General features: G+C 41.5%; 1 protein-coding gene across 2 annotated transcripts in view; it reads left to right on the top strand.

The window, feature by feature from the left end:
- The first annotated feature begins 2,128 nt into the window (after window positions 1–2,128).
- ctif (CBP80/20-dependent translation initiation factor) overlaps window positions 2,129–9,756 on the top strand; it is a 109,923-nt gene continuing 102,295 nt past the window's right edge. For both annotated transcript variants that reach the window (XM_080419659.1, XM_080419658.1), the window contains exon 1: window positions 2,129–2,279. The gene's annotated coding sequence lies outside the window, so the exon portion shown is untranslated. The remainder of the gene's footprint in view (window positions 2,280–9,756) is intronic.

Here is a 9,756-nt window from a genome sequence, read left to right as displayed (position 1 = left end):
TATACTCAAGGCTCACTAGGGCTGAAGACAGGTGCGAGTGGCCAGCATGAAAGTCCATAAACAACAAGATAGGCTTGCACACTGACAAACAAACATTGAGGCTCTTTGGATGTAAAAATAGTCTTTGACTTACAAAAGTGCAAAAAGTGATGGTCGGTCCTCACAGTGTTGATGATGGTCTGAGGACCGAAACGTCCACACTCAGTATCACTTTATTTCACCATGTCACTTTTTGCACTTGTGTAAGTAAAAGACTATTTTAGCCTCAATGTTCATTTTTCAGTGTGCGAGTCTTTTGGTTGTCTATGTATTTATTTTCCCCTTTACTATTATAATTGTTATTGTTGGTATAGTGCCTCAATGTATGAGGAACCAGAACAAAATAAATGTACTCTTATGTACACAACAATAAGACACATTGACCTTGATATTTTATTGATGTTGCAATGTTATGTGTTTACATATTCTATTTAGAATTTTAGCAGCATTTAAAAATTCTATAGTTTTTACTAAATGTTACATTCTAATAAAAACTATTCAATAATGAGTGTTTTGTATGTATATCTTGTATGTACCATGTTTCTCAGTCTAAAATAAGTGAACACCTAACTATCTGTTGAGCTAAGTTGTTGAGGGTGATTTAAAATGTTTTGTAGTCACCCACACATGTTTCCAGTGATGTAAAACATGGTGCCAATTTGGCCACTTTGAAGACACAAGGTGGAGCCAACACCGTGTGAGTGTACATACAGTACAGAGTACACCAAAGCTTATAGCTCCCCCTAGCGTTGTTGCTGACACATAAGATGTTATACCATGGTAGTTAACCTGATGAAAAAGCAAAGGCCATTTTTTTTGCTTGCTTTCTGTATGATGTTTTTTTCCCTCTTTTTTTTTTTAAATACAAAAATAGATGTTTATTTATTACAGTTTTAGGTTTTACCCACATGTAGCTTACTGTAGGCCTATGTATACATCAAGATGTCCCCTTTCATTCAGCACCATGATACCAGGCCAGCCCTCACAAATTATTATACTCTGATATAATTTGTGCATGTAATATTTTTGGGCGGAATTTGCGAAAAGAAGAGATTAAAAAGGTGGGTCCAGAGCGATGTAAAGTTTTTTTTCTCTTTCTCTCTTTTTTTCCCCACAGCAATAGCGGCTTATGGAGCCTCCCAAATCCCAACCATGGTCCCAACAGTTCCAAGGAATTTAGCTTCCTTGGCTTGAACAGCAAACACTTAGGCTATAGCAGCACAATAGAATCAATTGTAAATTACAATTGATTCTACTGGGCTGCTAGTGTTTGATATTATAATTTGTAATATCGTCACTTCACTTGAACTAGTTTGTCATATAACTGGCCTCTGGAACTATTTGAGATCCACATGAATCACGTGACGATCAAGGATTATTTTTTTCTTGTGGACATCCGTTGTCGTCACACTGTCTCTCTCTCGCGGTGGAGAACAAACTCCAAGTCCCACAATGCCTCAGTCGTCCACACGTGTCAGTGTGGACGTCACATTCCTGCCAGCGTTGCCATGTACGCGTATTATAAGCGACTTTGGGCTTATTTTTATGTAAAGTTGCTTGTAAATATTGCTTTGATTGATTGATTGAATATTTTATTAGACAGAGATGTAAAAACAGCACGAGGACAGTCAAACACTTTGTCTAAAAGGATAACAGCAAAAAAGTCCTTGCAGTCTTCTTGTTTCCATTGGGGTCCTAGGTATTTGTGGGTTGCTGTTTTTTGGGCTTGTTTCTAAAATGTAGTTGCTTGTTTCCTAATGTTGTTTAAACAAGTGGTACTTAAAACATTTTCATGGCAAGGACCCCCACATTATGCATTTGTCCGGACCGTGGGCCCCCCATCTAAGAATATTTTGTGCCAGGGCGCCTCGCCGCCTCCTGTATCAGATTTGTGTTGTTAAAATGTTTTCAAAAATATTTAAAAAATGAAAAAGTGGTTTTGGAAATGGCAGATCAACAAGCTCACAACGCGTCGCATCGCTTCTTTTGGGCTTGTTTTCATACACCAGGTTGCTTACTTCTGTCGCAAAACCTGGCAACACTGATTCCTGCATTCCGCCTGTTGTCTGGGTCTGGGACGACGTAACAAGCAGCTAATCTTCTCTCTCTCTCACACACACATAGCAGTTCCCTCTCATCATTTCTTCTGGATAACATTAATAAGACCCCATGACACGGCGGATCTGACAGCAGGAGCTTGATCCCAGGCTCACCGGGGAGTCCAGGTCTCACACCAAAGGGTGAGGATGTGCCTCATTGACGCATGAATTAAAGCTTCATGAAGCTTTGTGTTGCCGCCGGAGCCGCAGGGTAACAACAGGCTGGACTCTCTCTTTTCCCCGGCGTTTCGACCAGGTGGGCGTGGTTTCGAGGATAGGTTTTGGGCGGCGTAGTTTCCCGTGAGGTTAAGGTTAGAGTCAGGCATAGTTTTGGTGAGGTTAAAGGTTAGGGTTAGGTTTTTAGTCATAGTTTTACTGAGGTTAGGTTAGGGGATAGGCATATAACCACGCCCCCCACTTGGGGCGAAACGCCAAAGAAAGAGGGAGTCCCCGGGTAACAGGATCCACACATACAATGAGCTGGATGTTGTGTGCAAGTTGTGGATGATGTGCGTGATGAATGATGACCCCTGGGGCCGGGCGCTCCTCCGTGCGCGCGTGTGTCTGTCTGAAATATATAAACCTGTTATTACATTATATTTCACCTTCAGTGGACATTGAATGACTCTGCTCGTTCTGTGTCTGCGATGCAACTATTCGACTTTTATTCCCCAAGCTAACAGCTACCTAGCCCCGGCTAAGTCTAGCAGTGCAGCTTGCGTCACCTTAGAGGGAGAGAGACATAGATAGAGAGTGAGAGAGAGAGTCCAGTAGGGCGTGGAGGAGAGGCACCAGTGGACACACTGATGTGTCTGTGTACACGAGCCTTTCCTTCCTTTCACAACAAACCCTGCGATAAAAACCCGCCGCCGTGAACCTGTTTTGAGATAGAGTGAATGTTTATGATAAAAGAATGTGTAGCATCCCAGGGATCCTGGGCGTGGTGGTGGTAGCTCAGTGTGCTATTAGAACAGTGGTTCTCAAACTTTTTCATGTCAAGGACCCCTAATTTGACACTTATTAGCCCGCGGACCCCCCATTTGAAAATATATGCCAGGGACCCCCATAAAGAGAAGATTTTGTACAGCTCCAGCAGTCAATTATCAACCATTTTAATTTAATGACCCCCTCCAGTTTGACATGCATTAGGCTAAGGACCCCCATTTAATGGCATTTCTATCTCTGGGACCCCAATTTCTATTGTAAAATCAATGTTATTTTAACTCGAGTGTACACATGGAACCAAATGGACCCATTAGGGTCCATTTGGTTCCATTAGTACACTCTCAGAGTTACAGACCCATAAGGGTCTATTTGGTTCCTAACTATCTATCATCTAGCTGGGGACCCCCTGGAACTCCCGCAAGGACCCCTGGGGGTCCCTGGACTCCACTTTGAGAACCAATGCTATAGAAGCGTGAAAAGTTGTACTGTGGTTGTCGTGGTGAAGTTTGCATGCGACCCGGGTCTGGTGGTTTATGATGTGTGGTAGTGTAGATATGGAAAACATTAGATGGCAGCAATTAAGGCAAGGCAAAACGGCAGCCTTCTTGACCAGTCATCTGTGGCTGCTTATCACAGAATCTCTAGTCTAATACACATACACATGACAGAAAGAAAACACTGACGATTAATTACATTTTACTTTTGACTTCTTTTCTAGTAGGCTCTACCTATGAGCCACATGGCTTGGAAGGCTACTCGCTTAACTACAGTGCAGACAGCCAGGTGATACATTGAAGGGGAAAACCTGAATAACTGTGTGGAGAAACATAATAAATGCTCATGCTTCCCATACCATACCATACAGGTGGACTGCATGATACACCTAAGCTATTGCCATCCTCTTATCTAGTGCAGCTTTGGGACTTCTGTGTGAGACGACGTATATGCAGGAATTCACCAAAATAAGCTTTTGTTTTTTTAGGCTAAATTATTTGCCAAACCTGTAAGCCCTTTGCATCATTACATTCAGAGGCACAAAGGTGGTGTTGTACGGGCTGACTGTTCCATAGACAGGAACAGTCCGAAGTTATTCATGACATTCTCAGGATTCTCTGTGTTCAAATATAGATGAGATCAGAGTGACAGAAGTGAAGTCGAGGAATGTCTGCTTGCCACTACAAGTCACCAACGGATCTTTTTTTTTTCTTCTCACGATTGAGAGACCTTTCCTCCTGGCTTGGTTGGTTGAGTGAGGCCAGGTTTCTCAGACTCAGATGTAGAAAGCACAACACAGCTAATTGGGTTAGATGTAGACTTGTTTGCCGTGAGAGAAATTCAGCGTGTCTGCATTGCAAGCTTGTCTGAGAGATTTAGCTGAGTAGCCTGCATATCTTGAATATAAAATCTTATAGGCCGCCCAATGCTTAATAATGTCTACTCCATCGCATGGCGGTGTAGTTCAACAAAAACAGATCTACAAGCTCACGATGTGTCGCATCGTGCTTGTACTGTAGATCTGCTATTTTCAGCGTGTGAACTATTAAAATATTTTAATTGAAGAAAACACTCTAACATAAATTATGCTCTGATTGTAGCTTCCAAGTTCCAACCAAGACTCGCCACTTTTCTGAGGCCTTTTGAGGATTCTATTATTTGATTAGCCCGGTCATTCATTCATTCATTCACATCCTCTATCTCGTGCATCTTCTTTGGGACTTGTGTGTGAGACAGTGTCTGCTGGAATTCACCAGAAGTGAACAAGCTTCTATAGGTTCTGCTTGACGTGAGAGCTACTTGCAATGTTAGCTGATTGTTATTTTTCCATGTTTTACCTCAGAGATTTTACCTCCAATATTTGTGTCACCTATATTTTTGTGATGCACAATTGGTACTGCATTGGACACTGAACTATAGTCTGTTGTGTGTTTACTGGCTGTGGAACACACAATGGCAACTGACAATGGCACTGTTAACTGTTATCAAATACGCTAGTACTTTTTTAGACTTATCTTGTTATCTCATGAGAGTTCTCAACGTTGAACAGAGTCTTTTAGCTTCCACCTTTGCCCTGGTCACTTCTGAGAGATGAAAGAGACACAGAGGAGATCAATAATAATGACAAGCAGGTCATTGGACCAGGCCTAGCCTGCACCTCCTCCTTCCTCACTGTAAAACCACTGTGTCATTATTACCTCTTCAGACCGAGTACAACCGCCATGCTGCTTACAGTAGATATACTGTAAGACTGATGGAGGATTTGTTTGGGGTTCAACTTCTGATAAAAACAAAAGCACTGTTATTGTTACTTTTATATATTGCAGCACAGTCAGTGGTTTATATATTACAATTTCTGCATTTAGCTAACATTCTTATCCAGAGCGACTTACAATAAGCAAGGTTAACACATACGTCAAATGCATCACAGGTAAACCGAGAACATAATAGCATCAGTCTAAACAATATATTATCAAAAAATAATCTGTACCTTGAAGCTATAGAAAAAGTAACAAAAACAATAACTGATAATATGTATAGTAGTGGCCGGCAGTGGCTCAGCGGCGCAGCGGCAGTGGCTCAGGGGTACAGTGGCCGGTAGAACGGCAAGATGGGAACCGCGAGGTTCCCAGTTCGATCCCGGGCTCCCCCAGAGTTAGTGTTGAAGTGTCCTTGAGCAAGACGCTGAACACCTAATTGCTCCCGATGAGCAGGTTGGTGCCTTGCATGGTTTCCTCCGCCATCGGTGTATGTATGAATGTGTGTGTGTGAATGGGTGAATGTCATGCACAATCTATGTAAAGCGATTTGGATAAAAGCGCTATGTAAATGCACCATTTACCATTTAGTGCCCAGCTGCAGTATATTATGAACACTGATAAACTGACACAGCCTGACACAAGCTGTATAGCAGAATTTAAGTCTTCATTACAATGGGAAATGCTATCCACTACATTGTCAAGAAGTGTTTGTTGAATGAGCTGGGAGACAAAGAATAAGAATGAAATACAACACACACACACACACACACACACACACACACACACACACACACACACACACACACACACACACACACACACACACACACACACACACACACACACACACACACACACACAGTCTCACACACACACACACACAGCACACACACACACACACACACACGTGTCATATTGTGTAAATGTAAGATAGTTTATACCATGGCCTCTGTTGAATGAGAACAGTTAATGTGTGGTGTGGTTTTGTCATTTTTGTTGGCTCAACTATTGCAAAGTGCTTAAAGGCATTTCATGTAACTTTGCCCTGTGTTTACATAACAAAACTATGTATATACACATACATACATACATACACATACATACACACACACACACACTTACATAATTTCCCACTATGCCAGCAGGTATCAGCCACTGAAGTGGTGTGGTAGTGTTCACCTGCAGAAACATGGCCCTGTCGCTGTATGTTGGTGTTTTCACTGTTTGTTGTGGTTGACCCAAAACGTCCCTGTCTACCAAAACAACAGTGAAAACACCACAGTGAGAGGATAATGTGTTTCTGCAGGTAAACACCACCACACTACTCCAGTGGCTGATAACCGCTGCTGGTATAGAGGGGGAAAAATGTATTTATTGTTTTATTATGCAAACACACTGGGCAAAGTTGCATACTATGCTTTTTAAATGCATTCACTTACTGGCTCTAAAAGGACAACAGTTGGGCTATAGTACTCCATTCTAGCAGGCTGTGACGCAGGCTTCAGCGGTGCTGTGACCTTTGTTGTCAGCAGGCCTCTCTCTTTAGTTGACCCTCAGAATGACCACCTCTATGGTCCATACATGTTCCAAAGCCTGTGAGCTGTATCGCAGAGCCTTTGTCAACCAGAAGGTGTGTGTGTGTGTGTGTGTGTGTGTATATGTGGATCTGGACAGACTGCAGAAATGTTCTATGCCCTTCTCCATCACGTCACTGTAGGACAGGGGGTGGGGGGGACAATGGGACTATTATTTACATGGACACACACACACACACACACACACACACCCTTGTGCTCTCTCCCATATCCACCACAAGCCCTCATTACTAAAGCTTGATTTATACTTGGTTGCGCGCAGTGTCTCGTACCGTAAATAGCTGATCTACAAGCTCACAACGCAGATGCGCTTTGGGGCTTGTAGATCGGCTATTTTCGGGGCAAGACGGAAAGCGGCATGCAATAAATCGGGGCCTAATTGTACAGTCAGTGTGAGTCTATTGATGTATTCTCATAGATTGAAGTCACACAGTTGTTTGCTGACACTGGTGTGTCATGAAGGGGAGGTGTGGTGGAAGGTTGTTGGTACTTGTTTCTAAAGTATTGATAGTAGGGGACGGGGTATCCTAGGCATAGCATAAAATGAGGGCTCCCCATCTTTTCCCTGGCTTCCAAAAGTGCAGAATTTATAGTGGACAAAACGACAAACAAAAGCCACATACTAACATTTGTGTGATTGTGATGATTGATGATTGTGATGTTACTTTATTTTCCCTTTTCTGGCCAAGGTGGTGGTCAAGGTTTTATGGCCGGTAAATACCAGCTAACGGAAACGCAGGGTTGGACAATGGGACATAGATGTTAATGAACGATATACAAGTTCCAAATCCAATGTAGCATTTAGTAAAATTGAGCTGTACCATCAAATTGGTGGTTCTGGCCGTGGATCTCCATCAGAAAATATTTATATTATATATATTATATATTATATTTGAGTAGCATATCTTGAATATCAAATCGTATAGGCTGCCCAATGCTTAATTTCTGGGGGAAAAAAAAACTATTTTTTGAAAATAGCGACGCATTGTGTAGCCACTGTAGCCTATGTTAACTCATGGCCAGGGGACCCCGTGGAACCTCCTCAAGGACCCCTGGGGTGGTCCCCGGACCCCACTTTGTGAACCACTGCAGTACATGACCTGCTCCTGGGCAAAAATCCTGACTTTCTATCTGCTGCTGAGATTGCCGGTTTTATACTGTGTAGAGCTAGATCCAATTTCCTCTGCCCAGCTGTGTCATATGACCCTCCACAAACAGCGTGTGTCTTATTTCCTGTCTGCTTGCTTCCCTGTGTGCTTTCATCCCTCAGTGTTTCCTCTCCACCCCCCCCCCCCCCCACCCCCCCCAACCTGGCAACACTCCTGCAGGGACAGGATTTACTGTGTCTGATTCTACGAATGCCTTCTGAGTCAGTAGTTTCTCACACTTTAAAGATTTTTTCGAAAATGCTCAAAAATAGCAGATGTACAAGCTTGCAGCGCGACACGAAGTGATTGTATATCTGCTATTTTTGAATAGCCAACGCAAAAATCTAAAATGACTGACGCTTTCCCGGTTTTAATGGGTTAACAGCAGTGATTTAGTCCACATCATTCTATTCATAATATTTTTAGTATGTTCCTCTGAACAGAAATGCTACAGTGCCTGAGTGTGAGACGGACGTACTGTACACAACAACTATAAGTGTGAGTCTGTCTTCTATCGGCATGTTCTCCTAGATTCCTGTCACATTCTCCTCTTGTTTACTGACACCGCCGTGTTATGGGTGGGTTGCAAAAGGACGGTGGGACCAGTTTTAGCAGTTTCTTTACCATGCAGTGGACCTACTGGTAGTATATGTCATGTCAACACCAGTGGTGGAAAAAGTACTCCCATTTTTTTACTTAAAGGACAACTTTAGTTTTTTACAACCAAGGTTTATGTTTTAGATTGTAATTAAAGTAAATATAAATATGAGTGTAATTTTTTTTTAATTTACTGCTTTCTATAGTTTTAGCAATTTTCGCGATATTTTTTACAGTGGGCGGGGGCATTCTGTCCGGTGGCTAAATATGTCTTTTTTACACAATAACCCGGTGTTTTCTTTATTATTATTTACAGTAGCTCTTCTAGCCCCCAATAACTCACATCTGGCCATCAAAGACCACAGGACCTTTTTTATTGTGTAAAAAAGGCCTATTTAGCCACCGGACAGAATGCCCCCGCCCACTGTAAAAAATATCACGAAAATTGCCAAAACTATAGAAAGCAGTAAATGGAAAAAAAAATGACACTCATCTTTTATTTACTTTAATTACAAGCTAAAATATAAACCTTGGTTGTAAAAAACCAAAGTTGTCCTTTAAGTAAAAGTACCAATACTGCAATGTAGAAATACACAAGTAAAAGTCCGGTAATCAAAATTTACTTGAGTCAAAGTACAAAAGTATTGGTAAAAAAATATACTTAAAGTACAAAGGTAAAAGTACTCATTATGCAGAATGTCCCGTTTCACAAGTTTTCAAATGTATAAAAATGTATTAAAATCTTTTGAAAATATTGTGAGCTTGTAGATCGGCTATTTTCAAATGGCCGAAATGCTGAAGTGGTTCATTTATGTTTGGTATAATAAAAATAATCTACAAAGTAACTAGTAACTAAAGTTTTCAAATAATTGTAGTGGAGTAAAAGTACAATATTTGCCTCTGAGATGTAGTAGAAGTAAAAGTATAGAAAATGGGAAATACTCCATTAAAGTAAAAAATACCTCAAAATTCTATTTAAGTACAGCACTTGAGTAAATGTACTCAGTTACTTTACACTACTGGTCAACACTAGCACTGAGGTCAGCTAATTCACAATCTTGCTTTAAACCACCCCTCA

Source organism: Gymnoscopelus braueri (genome assembly GCF_963280865.1).
Source record: "Gymnoscopelus braueri genome assembly, chromosome: 22".
Classification (NCBI taxonomy): Eukaryota; Metazoa; Chordata; class Actinopteri; order Myctophiformes; family Myctophidae; genus Gymnoscopelus; species Gymnoscopelus braueri.
Note: the sequence above shows the minus strand (reverse complement) of the source record. Positions and strands in the feature narration are given on the sequence as shown.